We start from the raw sequence: 16,290 nt of genomic DNA, 5'->3' as shown, positions 1-16,290 counted from the left end.
GAGGTGTTTCTTTGAGTGACGTCCCTCTTGGCTAACCATTGGTCGTGAAGTGGTTCCCTGCCCGCGCAGATTGGTTATTAATGACGCTATCTTGCTGCAGGCAGGTGGAGCTTAGCGCACGAAATCAGTTCGATTTAGGAAGTTGTTAATTTGGACGCCATTATAGGGAGCGGGCTATACTACATTCCGTAAGGAGCGTCTGCATGGTGAATTTAATTCGCGGCTTTGTAGAAAAGAGATTATCTTTAGCGTTGTCATATCTTCAAATTACCCTTGCCGCCGAGAGCAGTGTTGAATTGAACTTTTTTTAGAAACACTTTTTTTTAAAAAGATGCGTCAAAACAAGATGGCGGCAGAGGCTGGGTTGCCTTGTTTGTCGCAAGTTGATCGTTCTCGAATTACAAGTCACGTGGTCAGGGTACATTCCTCTGCATCATGAAGTTGTGGAGGTGGAGAGAGTAATTCTGAGCCCATCAGCAGTTGCATGGTATTTGTACTGCTGGGGTGTTTATTCAGAGACTTGTTTTGAACTCGATGTATTTCTAGAAGATATTGCAAAATGTTGGGTTTTTTAAAAAAAATTTGATCGTAGAGTAAGGATGCTTATCTGTGGCCTTCCTATTTTATTCCTCCAATAGTGAACTCCTTTTTCTCCTCCACCCCCCCCCCCCCACCTCCGCCGAAAATGGCTTTAAAATACTGCACAGTACTAAATTGGGCCTGTGTGCTCAAGTCTAATTTTGTCTCTTGGAAATAGTAAAACAAATTGGACTTTTTAAACGCTTAAAACTTCAATAAACTTTTAGCTTTGATTTTTGTGTTTTCAGTCCAAACCATAATATACGGGAACAGGTACATAATGGATTGCATTTCCTTGCAATGTATGCTCTTGCTAATAAATGTGCAATCTTTGTGCTTTCAGAACTGTAAGTTTTTCCAAAAAAAACTTTACATGTATTGGTTGGTAAACTTCAGAGAATGGTTAGACTAAATGGGTGTTTCCACTTGGTAGCATTTAGGAAAGTCATTATGTATCTAGTCAGCTAAAAGTGACTTTTATTTGATTTTATTTTGTTTTCTGTGTTGCACTGTTGACCTATTTACCCTCTGTTGTATGTTCAGCATGTGTTAATAGAAACTAAACAGAAAAGATCGATCTTTATTTGTTAAGCTTGTGTTAAAATCAAAGCTGTAGGATTCTAAGGGAACATTGTAGGAATGGTTAGTTGGAGTCAAAAATAATGCTTTATCAGAAGGAGTTGAATTACACTGGAAAGAGTTACTTGCCTTCAACTTCAGTGCTTGGGGATGCATTGTTTCCAGTTAGCAAATATCATGTGGAAGCAGAAATGGTTGGTCAAATTTGCTGATTTTGTTTTCCACAACTATGGAGGTAACCTTAATTCATAAGATGGTGGCAAGTTTTGAGCAACCTTACATCCATATTATAAGATGAATTGGCCAAACAATAGCAGAGAAATTTTAATGCTAGCAGCCATGAAGTGCTGTGCAAGAAGAAATACATGGTGTTTCTGAAAGTGTTGACATTCATTAATAATTTGCATAGCTGAATATATGGCAAAGTAAAAATTGATAGGATGACATATATAAGGAGTTTTAGTTTAATTGAGTGGGCAAAATGTTGTACATGAAGAATGTGAGATATTCTGACCTGTTCCTTTAGCAGGAAGAATAGAAAAGTATATTTTAATATTGCAATAATGTAAAATACATCTGGGTGTCTCAGTTTAATCTATGTGCAGATATAGTAAATAACTAGCATGATAAATGGTTTGTTTGTCTTTATTGCAAGAGTAATTTAAGAGTAAGAATATTTGGCTCAGGATGTAGAGGGCACTGGTAGGACCACAGCTAGAGTACACTGTAGTTTTGGTTGCCTATTTGTGAGGAAGGACATGAATGCGTTGGAACCAGTTCAGAGACAGTTCTCTTGATTGATCCCTGAGATGAATGATTTGATTTATTGTTGTGAAATGTACCCAAGTACAGTGAAAAGTTCTGTTTTGTGTATAGTTCAGGGAGATCAGAATGTACAGGGGCATACAGATCACAGGGTGATAGAACAGAAAAAAGCATACAAACAGATGCACCATAGAAAGCATTCTACATAGATGCATCTCAGCTTGGTACAGCAACTGCTCTGCCCAAGACCATAAGAAACTATAAAAACATAGCCTATATGATCACACAAGTCAATGTTTTCACGCAGGTGGTTTGTATGTCAATTGAACTGCTAGAAGAACTCGTGGGTCCAAGTACAGTTTTAACTTTTAAAAGGCATTTGGAAAAGTACATGAATAGGAAATATTTAGAGGAATATGTGTCAAATGCAAGCATGGTGGGCTAGTTTAGTTTTGGAAAATTGGTCAGCGTGGACGAGTTAGGGGTCTGTTTCTGTGCTCAATAACTCATATGTGAGCTACATTTTACTCAAGAAAAATTTCTTTAAATCCACTTTGGAATACTGCGTGCAATTCTGGTCTCCTTCCTATTGATAGGATGTTGTGAAACTTGAAAGGGTTCAGAAAAGATATACAAGGATGTTGCCAGGGGTTGGAGCATTTGAGCTATAGGGAGAGGCTGAATAGGCTGGGGCTATTTTCCCTGAAGCGTCGGAGGTTGAGGGGTGACCTTATAGAGGTTTATAAAATCATGAGGGGCATGGGTAGGATAAATAGACAGTCTTTTCCATGGATTAGTGGTGCTGGAAGAGCACAGCAGTTCAGGCAGCATCCAACGAGCAGCGTAATCGACGTTTCGGGCAAAAGCCCTTCATCAGGAATAAAGGCAGTGAGTCTGAAGCGTGGAGAGATAAGCTAGAGGAGGGTGGGGGTGGGGAGCAAATGTGGCCATGGTACAGAGTTTGTTTCACGACATGGTTGAAGAGCTTCAGAGCAGAGGAAATAACCTGGGAGTTGCAGTGGGAGAGGGACTCCCTGAGATTCTTGTAGAGAGAGGAGGAAAACTTCTTCAAGGCAGGCTTCCTTGCAAGAGGCTCACTGCCTTTATTCCTGATGAAGGGCTTTTGTCCGAAACGTCGATTTCGCTGCTCGTTGGATGCTGCCTGAACTGCTGTGCTCTTCCAGCACCACTAATCCAGTATTTGCTTTCCAGCATCTGCGGTCATTGTATTTACCTAGTCTTTTCCATGGGCTGGGGGAAGTCCAGAACTAAGGGGCAACGTTTTCACGCAAAGGGTGGTACGTATATGGAATGAGCTGCCAGAGAAAGTGGTGAAGGCTAGTATAGTTGCAACATTTAAAAGTCATCTGGATAGGTATATGAATAGGAAGGGTTTAGAGGGATACGGGCCAGATACTGGCAAGTGGGGCTAGATTAGGTCGGGATATGTGGTTGGCATGGGTGAGTTGGACCAAAAGGTCTGTTTGAGTGCTGTATATCTCTGACTCTATGGCAAGTCAACCTCCCATCTGTTAAGTCCATCTGCACTATTTGTTGCAATGGAAAGGCAGGCAACGACATCGAAGATTATTCCCACCCCAGTTACAATTAGGCAGAAATTGCAAATCTTAAACACACATCAATGCGTTAAAGAACAGGTTCTTCACTGCTGTTATTAGGCCACTGAATGGACTTCTTAAATTTCAAGTCTAATGTTGATTGTGCACTTGTGCACCCACTGTGCAACCATAACCTGGGATTTTGAGGAAAGTTCAGGCCTGTATCTATTACAGTTTATAAGAACGAGATGTAAATTTTATTGAAACATCTAAAATGCTGAGGGTATTTGACAGGATGGATGTTGAGTTTGTTTTTGTTAAAGATACAGGCTAGGAATAGGGAACACAATGTTGAAAATAAGGTATCTCCCTTGAGACTAAAACTTTTTTGAAGGTTTCTGGAATTCTATTCCCAGAGAGTAATGGTCACTGATTAATAGAATATTGGCCTAGAAAGAATGTTTTGCAGTGACTTGTATAGAATAGTTCAAGATTTGAAAGTTATGCAAAATACATCTGTAATATCACTTGAGTTAGATCACAAGCTCATGTTTGAGATAGATATCTTTGGAACAGATATAGGAAGTTCTTCGCAATAGCATCTTGGAGACAAAGCCTTCAATTCAGTTAGGAAATTGGTAGGGAGGGTGTGTCATCGAGACCTCTTGAGGGACCGGTCAAATAGGTTGAATGACCTTCTCAATGATTAAGCTTTTGATCATTATCATGTCTCCGCAGGGTATGTCTGCTTTGTGTTTTGGAAATAGAAGGATATTTGAACACAAGCTGTGTTTGTACAAATATTGCAACCATGTTGCTTTTTAAACTATAGTCTAGCCTAGGAGCATTCACTCTAGTACAGTGTTTATCCATGAAGTTGGTGCTCATCAAGATTACAAGTTTCTTATAACTATAGTTAATGTAAAAGCCTATCCTTTTGGGGTTATTCCATGCATATTTAACATCAGAAATATAAAATTGGGTTTTGTTCAAAAGCAACAAAGTACAGATTATGTTAACTACAGTTTGCTCAGTGTACGTAATGCTTGAAGGCATGTTATTCCTCATGCAGTAACTCAACATATTCCCTTCAACAGCAGTTTCCAAACCAGCAACCTCTACCACCTAGAAGGTGAAGCCAGTATTTTCATGGGAACAACCTCACCTACAAATTCCCCTCCAAACCACATGCAATCCTGAGTTGAAATGATGTAACTGTTCCTTTACTGTCACTCGATCAAAAGACAGTTATGGAACTTCATTCCAGCAGCATTGTGGGTGTCTCTACACCAATGATCGCACTTATTCAAGAAGACAGCTCACTATTGCTATCCTACAAATTTGGGATGGATAATAAATACTTGCCTAACAAGTGATGCCCATATCCTATGGGTGATTTTGTTTTAAAAGTCACTAGATTTAGAAACACTTGTTAGATTTTATGCTGGCTGCCTGCAGTCACTTTATATTGTGACTACATGTGACGCAAATAATTAAGTACCTGAACCCTGAGGTATACGTGTTATGCAGCACCACCCCCGGGGCCCTACTTCTAATTATATAAGTCCTGACCTTGTTTGTTTTACCAAAGTGCAATACCTTGCATTTATCTAAATTAAGCTCCATCTGCCACTGTTCAGCCCATTGACCCAGTTGATCAAGATCTTTGTTCTCTTAGATAACCACCTTCACTGTCCATTATAAGTGATTTTTGTGTCATCCATAAACATACTAACCATGTCATCTATATTCTTTTCTAAATCACTTATAAAATGATAAACAAAAGTGGATCCAGTATCAATCCCTATGAAGCACTGCTGCTCAGAGGTGTCTATTCCAAAAGACAACCCTCTGTCTCCTACCTTTAAGTCAATTTTCTAAGCATTTGGCAGGGTCGAGCTGAATTTCATGTGAACTAATTTTATTCATTAGTCTGCCATCTGGAACTTTTCAAAGGCTTTACTCCAGTCCAAGTAATCAATGTCTATCGCTCTATCCTCATCAATCTTCTTGGTTACTTTTGGTTAAGTTTGTGAGACATGATTTCCCTCACACGAAACCATGTTGACTATCCGGAATCATTCCTTGCCTCTCCAAATGGATATAAGTCCTATCTTTCAGAATCACTTCAAACAAGCAGCGTGTATCTGGAAAGATAGCTAGGATCGAGTGAATCCCTAGTGTAAAGGCAGTAGACGTATACTCAAGATGGAAATCAGGATGGCAAAAAGGGGACATGAGACAGCTTTGGCCAGGGTTAAGGAGAATCTAAAGGGATTCTACAAATATGTTAAGGACAAAAGAGTATCTAGGGCAAGAATAGGCCCCATAAAGATCAGTAAGCCTGCCAATGTGTGGAACCGCAGGAGGTGGGAGAGATACGAAACAAGTGTTTACTGTGAGGAAGGATATGAAAGATAGAGAACTTAGGGAAATAAATAACCATAAGCTTAAAAAAAATCCATATTACATTTTGAGATGCTGGTTATCTTACGGTGCCGGAAGGTGGGTAAATCCCTGGGACCATATCAGGTGTAACCTCGAACTTTGTGGGAAACCAGGGCAGTAATTACAGGGCCCTTTGCTGAGATACTTGTATCATTGATAGTAATGGATGAGATGCCAGAAGATTGTCTAAAGTGGTGCCATTATTTAAGAAAGGTGGTAAGGAAAAGCCAGGAAACTACAGACTAGTGAGCCTGATATTATTAGTAGGTGAAAGTGAGGACCGCAGATGCTGGAGGTTATAGAGTCAAGAAGGCATCATAGAGAAGATAGAGAATCATGCAGAGAGTTCTTCAAGAAGTAGGTCTTTCATTTGCAAACAAAAAACCGGAACACTGAGAAAGCAGATTCTCGAATACCCATGAACCTCTGGGTCTGTGGATTTTTATTTTTTTTATCATGTTAGCTTATCAGCATGTCCAACTATATTAATCAAAGTTCCTCACTCTCGCTACACAATAAGCCAGTGATGTTGGTTCCCATTATCTCTTTAATTGTACAATCTACTTAATGTTATTCTAATGTCATGGTTAGATATTTATTGCTAACTCTGCTACAGTGATCTTTCCATTCCAGTCTAACCTGTCATGATAGATATTTAGCTATTCCATCTATTACAGTAGTTTCCTGTCTCAAGCTGACTCTACTAACTATTAATTAGATATTTTAATGTAGTGTCCCAACTATTTATTGTCCCAGTCCTGTCATAATAACACTTAACAGAGAAACTTGCTTTATTACTTATGTTATCTCGTCTCACCATAGTGACCTTTCAGCCTAAACCTTGCTCTGCTAATTGGTGTAAGAACATTCCGCTATGGTCATCCCATCTTGCCTTCCACAGACCACAGATTGTCAGTGGTCTTCATGCTTTAACTCTTCCCATGCTTTCATGTCCTTTATTTTCCATGTTGCCCGAAACGTCGATTTTCCTGCTCCTCTGTTGCTACCTGACCTGCTGTGCTTTTCCAGCACCACTCTAATTCTGATATCAGTAGGAGGCAAGTTGTTGGAGGGGATTGTGAGGGATTGGACTTTATGTATTTGAAATGGCAAGGACTGATTGGGGATTGGCAACATGACTTTGTGCATGGGAAATCATGTCTCACTGACTTGAGTTTTTTAAATAAGAGGATTGATGAAGGCAGAGTAGTGGACATTGTCTATATGGACTTCATCAATGTGTTTGACAGAGTTGCGCATAGTGGACTGGTTAACAAGATTGGATCATGTGGAATATAGGAAGAACTAGCTATTTAGCTGTAAAATTGGCTTGAAGGTAGGCGACAGAAGGTAATGGTGGAGGGTTGCTTTTCAGACTGGAGGCCTGTGACTAGTGGTGTGCTGCAAGGTTAGGTGCTGGGTCCACTGCTTTTTGTCATTCATATAACTGAGTTGGATTTGAATATAGGAGGCATGGTTTGTAAGTCTGCTGATGATACCAAAATTGGTGGTATGGTGGACAGTGAAAAACATTACTTCTGAGTACAATGGGACCTTGCTCTGATGGGCTGAGGAATGACATGGAGTTTAATTTAGATTAATGTGAGATGTTACATTTTGCTAGGTCAAATCAGGTCTTGGACACTTAATGGTAAGATCTTTGGGGATGTCACTGAAGAAAGAGACCTTAGAGTGCAAGTTCGTAGTTTCTTGAAAGTGGAGTTGTGGATAAATAGGAAAGAAGGCGTTTGGTATATTTGTTGTTATTGGTCATTGCATTGAGTAGAAAAGTGTGGCGCTGGAAAAGCGCAGCAGGCCAAACAGCATCCGAGGAGCAAGAGAATCAACGTTTCGGGCATAAGCCCTTCTTCAGGAATGAGGCTGGTGTGCCAAGCGAGCTGAGATAAAAGTTGGGGGTGGGGGGGGTGGAATTTGGGGGAGGCGCACTGGAATATGATAGGTGGAAGGGGGTGAGGGTGCGGGTGATAGGCCAGAGAGGCGGTGGGGTGGAGAGGTCAGGAAGAAGATTACAGGTCAAGAGGACGGTGCTGAATTTGGGTGTTGGGACTGAGGTCATTGAATATAAGAGTTGAGATCATGTTGCGACTATACAGGGCATAGGTTAGGCCACATTTGGAATGCTGCATTCAATTCTGCTCCCTGCTGCAGCAAAGATGTTGTGAAATTTGAAACTGTTCAAAAAAATTTAGAAGGATGTTGCTGGGATTGGAGGGTTTCAGCCATAGCGAAAGGCTGAATAAGCTGAGACTATTGTCCCTGGACCATCTGAAGTTGTGTGATGACCTTACAGAAGTTTATAAAATCATGGGCATGGATAGGGTAAATAGTCAAGGTGTTCTCCCTAGGGTAGGGGAGTCCAAACCACGAGGGTATAAGTTTCAGATGAGAGGGAAAAGATTTAAAAGGAATCTAAAGGGCAACTTTTTCATGCAGAGGGTTGTATTTGTATGGAATGAACTGCCAGAGGAAGTAGTGGATTTACAAGTGGTGATACAATTGCAACATTTAAAAGGCATCTGGATGAGTAAATGAAATAGGAAGGGATGTGGGCCAAATGCTGGAAAATGAGACTAGATTAATTTGATATCTAGTCAGCATGGATGAGTTCAGCTGAAGAATGTGTCTGTGCTGTACATCTGTTTGACTCTGACTTACCCACCACTGAAGTCAGGTTCACAGTTCTACAGGTCCCAGGCTTCTCCTTGCATCCCTTCTTAGACAAAGACACAATATTAGCCACTCTCCTGTTACCGCCCATGGTTATAGATGATAAAAATATTTCTACAAGAGGCCCTGCAATTTCCTCCCTAACATCTCGCAACACCCTGGATACACTGGATCAGGTACCGAAGATTTATCCTACCTTTGTTTTCTAAGATGTCTAGCACTTCCTCTCTTGTAACGTGAACTGTTTCAAAACATGAGTATTTATTTCTAAGTTCTCTAGCCTCCATTTTTTTCTCCACAGTGAAAACTGACACAAAATATTAATTTAATGTCTCTCCCGTGTCCAGACGTTCAACATAAAGATGACCCCTTTGATCTTTAAGGGGCCCTACTCTTTGCATTTGTTCTCTTGTTCTTAATGTACAAGTAGAATCCCTTTGGGTTATCCTTCATTTTGGCTATCTCATTTTCTGTTTGCTTCCTGATCTCCCTCTTAAGAATGTCCCTACACTCTCTATACTTTTCGTGATTTGTTTGAACCTAGTTGTCTACATCTAATATAAGATACTTGTTCGTTTTTGACTAGAATGTCAGTATCTTTATTTATCCATTGTTCTCTAATCCTTTCAGCCTTACCTTTCACTCCAATAGGGTGACTCTGAACTCTTATCCCATTTTTGAAAACCTACCACTTATCAGACATCCCTTTGTCTGCAAACTGTCTACTCGTCAATTTTTGAAATTTCTTGTCTCATACCATTGAAATTTGTCTTACTCCAATTTAGAGCTTTAACTTTTATGTAAGGCTTAACCTTTTCCATAACTCTAAATATTTTAATACAATAGAATTATCATCACTAGACAGAGTGTTGCTCTACTATCATGTCAGTCACTTGACCCATTCTGTTACCCAAAAGAGAGTCAAGTTTTGCTCCTTCTCTGGTAGGAACATTTGCATATTGTTGAAAATTCTTTGAAAACATTTATTCATAGAATCCCTACAGTAGGCCATTTGGCCCAACAAGTCTACACCGATCCTCTTCAGAGTATCCCACCCAGACCAATTCCCCATTCTGTCCATTTCCCCCGATTGATGCACCTAACCTACATATCCCTGAACACGAGGCAATTTAGCATAGCCAGTTCACCTAAACTGCGCATCTTTGGACTGTGGGAAGAAACTGGAGCATCTGGAGGAATCCACGCAGACTCGGGGAGAATGTGCAAACTCCACACAGTTGCCTGAGGCTGGAATCGAACTGTGGTCCCTGGCGCTGTGAGACAGCAGTGCTAACCACTGAGCATTTAACATTATTCACCATCCAAGCCTTTAAAATTATGGTGGTCCTAGTTTGGACAATTAAAATCACCTTATTATTACAGCCTTATTTTTCTTGAGTATATCTGAGATTTCTCTACATATCTGTTCTTCACTTGTTGTCTGACAATTGTGGGTGGTCTGTCGTACAATTCCATCAAGTGATCATGTTTTTATTTTAATTTCAACCAATATATTTTTACTGAAAAATTTTCAGAAATATCTTCTCTAGTTACAGCAGTAATGTTTTCCTTAATCAAAAGCACCACACCCCTCTTCTGCCTCTTATTTTTGTCTATCCTTTCTATAGCAACTGAAACCCAGAACACTGAGCTGTCTGTCCTGTCCATCCTTCAGCCAATTTTCTGTAATAGCAATGATGTCCTAATCCTATGTTCACAAATATGCTTTGAGTTCATCAGCCTTACCTGTAAAACCCCTTGCTTTGAAAAATCCAGTTTAATTCTTCAGAGTTACTTTGTTTTCTGATTCACTGTTGTCTGTCTTTTCTAATTATTCTTCTCAGAATCAAAACTATCCTTCTCTATCTTTTATTTATTCTGCTACTTAGGATTCTGTTAAGTTTTTTTTAAACCCTTGAAAGTTTTGCATACTTGATGCAACTGCAACACCCCAACATGTGTGAACAAGCAACCAAATTTATTAAACATAATCCACTACAGGCTTTCTGGATGAACCTTTAACACACACTTTGCAGAGCTTACGGAGTCCTGGCAAAAAAGCTATCTCTGAACAAAGGACACATTTTGAAGTTTATTGAAGCTTGTACAAGCTCGGTGAACCCCTTTACCCTCTCCCCACCCCCACCTGTAGCCATGAGTTGAGTCAAAATGAGGTACTGAACAAAAGAAAACACATCCCCTTGATACAGGTCGATGGCAATGCTTACAGATGCTTTGGCCATTTCCCCCACAGTCACTTGCCACTCAGTCACGTGTTACCCCAAGTACAATGGCAAGATGAGATCATCCTTGGACATAATGCAAATGCTAATGACCTAATCCCGGGGGACCGTTATGCAGACTATTTCCTAACTCTGTGTTTTCCCAAGACAAAACCGGTGCAATTTAGCTCTGGCTAGAAAGCATTTCTGAATGAAAGAGATTGAATTGATAGTTTAACTTGACAATAGCAGGGGAATAATGTCTAAATGAAGTGTAAATTATAATGGTTAGTCATCAGCATTCTTTCACTGCTTTGGAGCGGCGGCGTTCAAGGGCGGAGGAGCACTAAGTGGAGGAGATGCGGTGGAGAGCATAGTCAACCATGTCTGAGGAGAAATTGCAGTCTTTGAAGAAGGAGGCCATTTGGGTTGTTCGGTATTGGAATTGGTTCTCCTGGGAGCAGATGCAGCAGAGGTGAAGGAATTGGGAATATGGGATGGCATTTTTACAGGGGGCAGGGTGGGAGGAGGTGTAATCTAGGTAGCTGTGGGAGTTAGTCGGTTTATAATCAATGTCCGTGTTGAGTTGGTCACCCGAGACTCTGATGGCCGCCTCCTTCAAAGACCGCAATTTCCCCTCAGACGTGGTTGATGATGCTCTCCACTGCATCTCCTCCACTTCCTGCTCCTCCGCCCTTGAACCCTGCCCTTCCAATTGCCACCAGGACAGAACCCCACTGGTCCTGACCTACCACCCCACCAACCTCCAGATACATCGTATCATCCTTCGTCATTTCCGCCACCTCCAAACGGACCCCACCACCAAGGATATATTTCCCTCCCCTCCCCTATCAGCGTTCCGGAAAGACCACTCCCTCCACGACTCCCTCATCAGGTCCACACCCCCCACCAACCCAAGCTCCACTCTCGGCACCTTCCCCTGCAACTGCAAGAAATGCAAAACTTGCACCCACACCTCCCCCCTTACTTCCCTCCAGGGCCCCAAAAGATCCTTCCATATCCGTCACAAATTCACCTGCACCTCCACACACATCATTTACTGCATCCGCTGCACCCGATGTGGCCTTCTCTACATTGGGGAGACGGGCCGCCTACTTGCGGAACATTTCCGAGAACACCTCTGAGACACCCGCACCAACCAACCCAACTGCCCCGTAGCTGAACACTAACTCCCCCGCCCACTCCGGCAAGGACATGCAGGATATTGGCCTCCTCCATCGCCAGACTATGGCAACATGATGCCTGGAGGAAGAGCGCCTCATCTTCTGCCTAGGAACCCTCCAACCACAAGGGATGAATGCAGATTTCTCCAGCTTCCTCATTTCCCCTCCCTTCACCTTATCTGAGTCCCAACCCTCGGGACTCAGCACCGCCTTCTTGACCTGCAGTCTTCTCCCTGACCACTCCGGCCTATCACCCTCACCTTAACCTCCTTCCACCTATCGTATTCCCAACGCCCCTCCCCCCAAGTCACTCCTCCCTACCTTTTAGCTTAGCCTGCTTGGCACACCCTCCTCATTCCTGAAGAAGGGCTTATGCCTGAAACGTCGATTCTCATCCTTGGATGCTGCCTGACCTGCTGCGCTTTTCCAGCAACACATTTTTCAGCTCTGATCTCCAGCATCTGCAGTCCTCACTTTCTGCAGGCCCTTAGCCATCCATCAGATGGGAAAAACCGATCCAGCTGAGCCAAGTGCCTATTGCCAACATAGTGACTATCAAAAAGAAGAGGTACCAGTGAGAGAGGTCATAAGGTAACCTTGCATACTTAGTTTTCTAAGTTGTGATTCAAATTCAATAAGACATAAGATCTGACTAGTTAGAGTTGACAGTGTGACCATCATGGTCTGGAAGAACAGCAAGTAAATTAAAGCTTCATCAATATAACCTTTTCCAGAGTTTGCATTTCATAATCAGTGGCTACTCAAAATCATCATAACGTCCCAAAATGCAATTAAATTCAAAACATTCAATCCATAGCAAGTAGATGCGCATTCGAACTAGACCACAAAGAGTTAATTTTCTACTGGCTTCAGCAATCTCAGTGCGAAAATGGTGTGTCTCTCTCTCCCCCTCTCCCTCCCCCCCCTCCCCCCCACCCCCCCCCCTCCCCCCCCCTCCCCTCCCCCCCCCCCCCTCCCCCCCCTCCCCCCCCCTTCCCCCCCTCCTCCCCCCCCTCCCCTCCCCCCTCCCCTCCCCCCCTCCTCCCCCCCCCTCCCCTCCCCCCTCCCCTCCCCCTCCCCTCCCCCCCCCCTCCCCCCCCCCTCCCCCCTCCCTCCCCCCCCCTCCCACCCCCCCCCCTCCCCCCCCTCCCTTCCCCCCCCGCCCTCCCCCCCCCTCCCTCCCCCCCCTCCCTCCCCCTCTCCCCCCCCCTCCCCCCCCCTCCCTCCCCCCCCCTCCCCCCCCCCTCCCCCCCCCCCTCCCCCCCCCCTCTCCCCCCCCCTCCCCCCCCCCTCTCCCCCCCCCTCTCCCCCCCCCTCTCCCCCCCCCCCTCTCCCCCCCCCCCTCTCCCCCCCCCCTCTCCCCCCCCCCTCTCCCCCCCCCCTTTCCCCCCCCCTCTCCCCCCCCCTCTCCCCCCCCCTCTCCCCCCCCCTCTCCCCCCCCCTCTCCCCCCCCCTCTCCCCCCCCCTCTCCCCCCCCCTCTCCCCCCCCCTCTCCCCCCCCCTCTCCCCCCCCCTCTCCCCCCCCCTCTCCCCCCCCCTCTCCCCCCTCCCTCTCCCCCCCCCTCTCCCCCCCCCTCTCCCCCCCCCTCTCCCCCCCCCTCTCCCCCCCCCTCTCCCCCCCCCTCTCCCCCCCCCTCTCCCCCCCCCTCTCCCCCCCCCTCTCCCCCCCCCTCTCCCCCCCCCTCTCCCCCCCCCTCTCCCCCCCCCTCTCCCCCCCCTCTCCCCCCCCCTCTCCCCCCCCCTCTCCCCCCCCCCTCTCCCCCCCCCTCTCCCTCCCCCTCTCCCTCCCCCTCTCCCTCCCCCTCTCCCTCCCCCTCTCCCTCCCCCTCTCCCTCCCCCTCTCCCTCCCCCTCTCCCTCCCCCTCTCCCTCCCCCTCCCCCTCCCCCTCCCCCTCCCCCTCCCCCTCCCCCTCCCCCTCCCCCTCCCCCTCCCCCTCCCCCTCCCCCTCCCCCTCCCCCTCCCCCTCCCCCTCCCCCTCCCCCTCCCCCTCCCCCTCCCCCTCCCCCTCCCCCTCCCCCTCCCCCTCCCCCTCCCCCTCCCCCTCCCCCTCCCCCTCTCCCTCTCCCTCTCCCTCTCCCTCTCCCTCTCCCTCTCCCTCTCCCTCTCCCTCTCCCTCCCCCTCTCCCTCCCCCTCTCTCTCCCCCTCTCTCTCTTACTGTAACAGAAAAAAAATGTTTGTCCCTCTGTTACTGCCTAGCCTACAAGGGTAATAAGAATTCATTATAATGGATAGGATTGACTATTAATTACAAGGCTTTTGACATGCTTACAAGATGATAGTTTCCGAGATCAGAATCAAACATTTTCATCAAAAGTTATCACTGTGTCCTGTTTACACAGATTGATTAGTGTAAAGACAAGTGTTTTTAATTGCCTTTGAGCATCCTGCTACCACTTGGTAAGACCAGATGTTTTTATCATCTGTACATCCAGGGTTCCCTCTTTTGAGGCCTGACGCCTCCCTGTCTATTTATTTTCTACTCTGCAGCAAATGTGTTCTATAATTCAGCATTCCATTTAGTCCAAATGTTTTAGAACGTTTTAAGGCATTTAAGACTTTCTCAAGAAGACACTACCAGCTTTCATAAGACTCTAGCGCAAGTTATTGATACACAACGTGCAATAATTATAGCAACAAAAATTACTAGTCCATATAGTAAATAGAATTTATAGGATCCACCCACGTGGGTAAAGTTCTTAAATCCACAGTCCTTAGTGACCACTCTATCCCCTCCAAGTCGAGTGGAAATGAGCCAGTTATCCAAAGTCTCCTTTTAATAAAGTCTGACATGAAAACAATTCAGTTTGCCCTTCTGCATCACTCCATAGAGAAATCTGATTTCTTGGATAAGGGCAGTTAAATGAGTTAAATGCTTAACAAAACCAACGAGATGTGAATGCAACATTCTTTGCTTCTGCTCCTGCTCTTCTGTTAAATGTAACAAAGTCAACTGGTTGTTGTGGTGTTGTGATCAGGAAGTTTGTTTAAGATGTATATCTTTACACTGCCTTGTGTTAGACATAGGTCTACCAACAGCTTTCAGCAAAGAGCATGCAATTTAACTTTAAATATATTTGCAATTTGAAGCTGCTGGATTTACTTGCATAAAATTCAAGTAGGTTAGAATGGCTGTTTAATTATTTTGAGATAAAAATGTTGTGATTAAGTTGAGTAAATGAATTAAATTCAGTATCTAGCTGGTGGTTTGATTTTAAATTACATTTTACTGACTAGTATCCAGTATGCTTAGTGGGAGAATGTTGATTTCATAAGAAAATTAAAAAGAAATATGTTCTATACGTAAGTGTCATGACAGCTAACTTAACCAGCCAGTCCTATATGTAGTTATTTTCTTCATACGAAAATGAAGTGCACATCATACTGCACACATGCCTGTATTCAAGCAATGCTGAGTTCTTTTGCTTGCATAAAATTAAAATCTCGTCTTGATAGTAAAATATTATTACTGCCAGTTTTAGTTACTGTTTTTGAATGTTTGATAAAAGTTTCATCACAATGAAGTCATAAGCGGATTTGTTTGTAAATACTGTGTGTTTCACCAATCCGCTCCTGTGAATTGGGAATTATTTTACTTTCTGCTTTTTCATCTCCGGTTTGAAGTAAATGACATGAAAGTTAACTCAAGGCATGACAGGACTGCCTGTCTATAAGGATTCCCAATCCTGTGCCATTTTGTGGGAGTTATGTAGGAATTGTCTTCGGCTGCAAAACCTGAGCTCTGCGTTTTGGAACTCAAGCAATGGCTGAAGTTGCTGTGGTGTTTCCAAGATTGAGAACTATGGTGGCATGTTTTTGACACCGTTGTCACACTGCAGATTAAGACCAGATATTTGGATGCTAGTGAGGGGAAAGTTCATATGAGAAATCTAGCTTGCCAAGTGCAGCACAAGTGAGTCAGTTGCATAGTTTTTGTTTGGAGGGAGCAGAGAGAGGAGGGGAAGGGCTAGAGTGGTCGGTGATTTCATATTTACGGTATATTAAGTTTTTGTGACTATAGATGTGACTCCAGGATGTTTGTTGCCTTCTAGTTCAAAGATGTGCGAGCACTGCACGACATACCTTTCAGTGAAAATAATAAGCCAGAGATTGTGGCCCACATTGATAGAGCAATGAGTCCCTGGAGGTAAACTTTAGACAGCTTGGCATTCGGCAAGTGACTGAGCACAGTGGCTTAAACACCCTGCTTTTCAGTGTTGTTGGGGACCGGGGTTGGGGTAGAAGAGGAGTCAGGGTTCACTGCTGC

At 44.2% G+C, this 16,290-nt stretch overlaps 1 long non-coding RNA gene across 1 annotated transcript in view; it reads left to right on the top strand.

Annotated features, from left to right (window-relative positions):
- LOC140466906 (uncharacterized) overlaps positions 1-16,290 on the top strand; it is a 32,997-nt gene that overhangs the window by 283 nt on the left and 16,424 nt on the right. The gene's annotated exons all lie outside the window — the stretch shown is intronic.

Source organism: Chiloscyllium punctatum, chromosome 44, assembly GCF_047496795.1.
Source record: "Chiloscyllium punctatum isolate Juve2018m chromosome 44, sChiPun1.3, whole genome shotgun sequence".
NCBI lineage: Eukaryota > Metazoa > Chordata > Chondrichthyes > Orectolobiformes > Hemiscylliidae > Chiloscyllium > Chiloscyllium punctatum.
The sequence above is the reverse complement of the archived record's forward strand: the minus strand, read 5'-3'. Positions and strand labels throughout refer to the sequence as shown.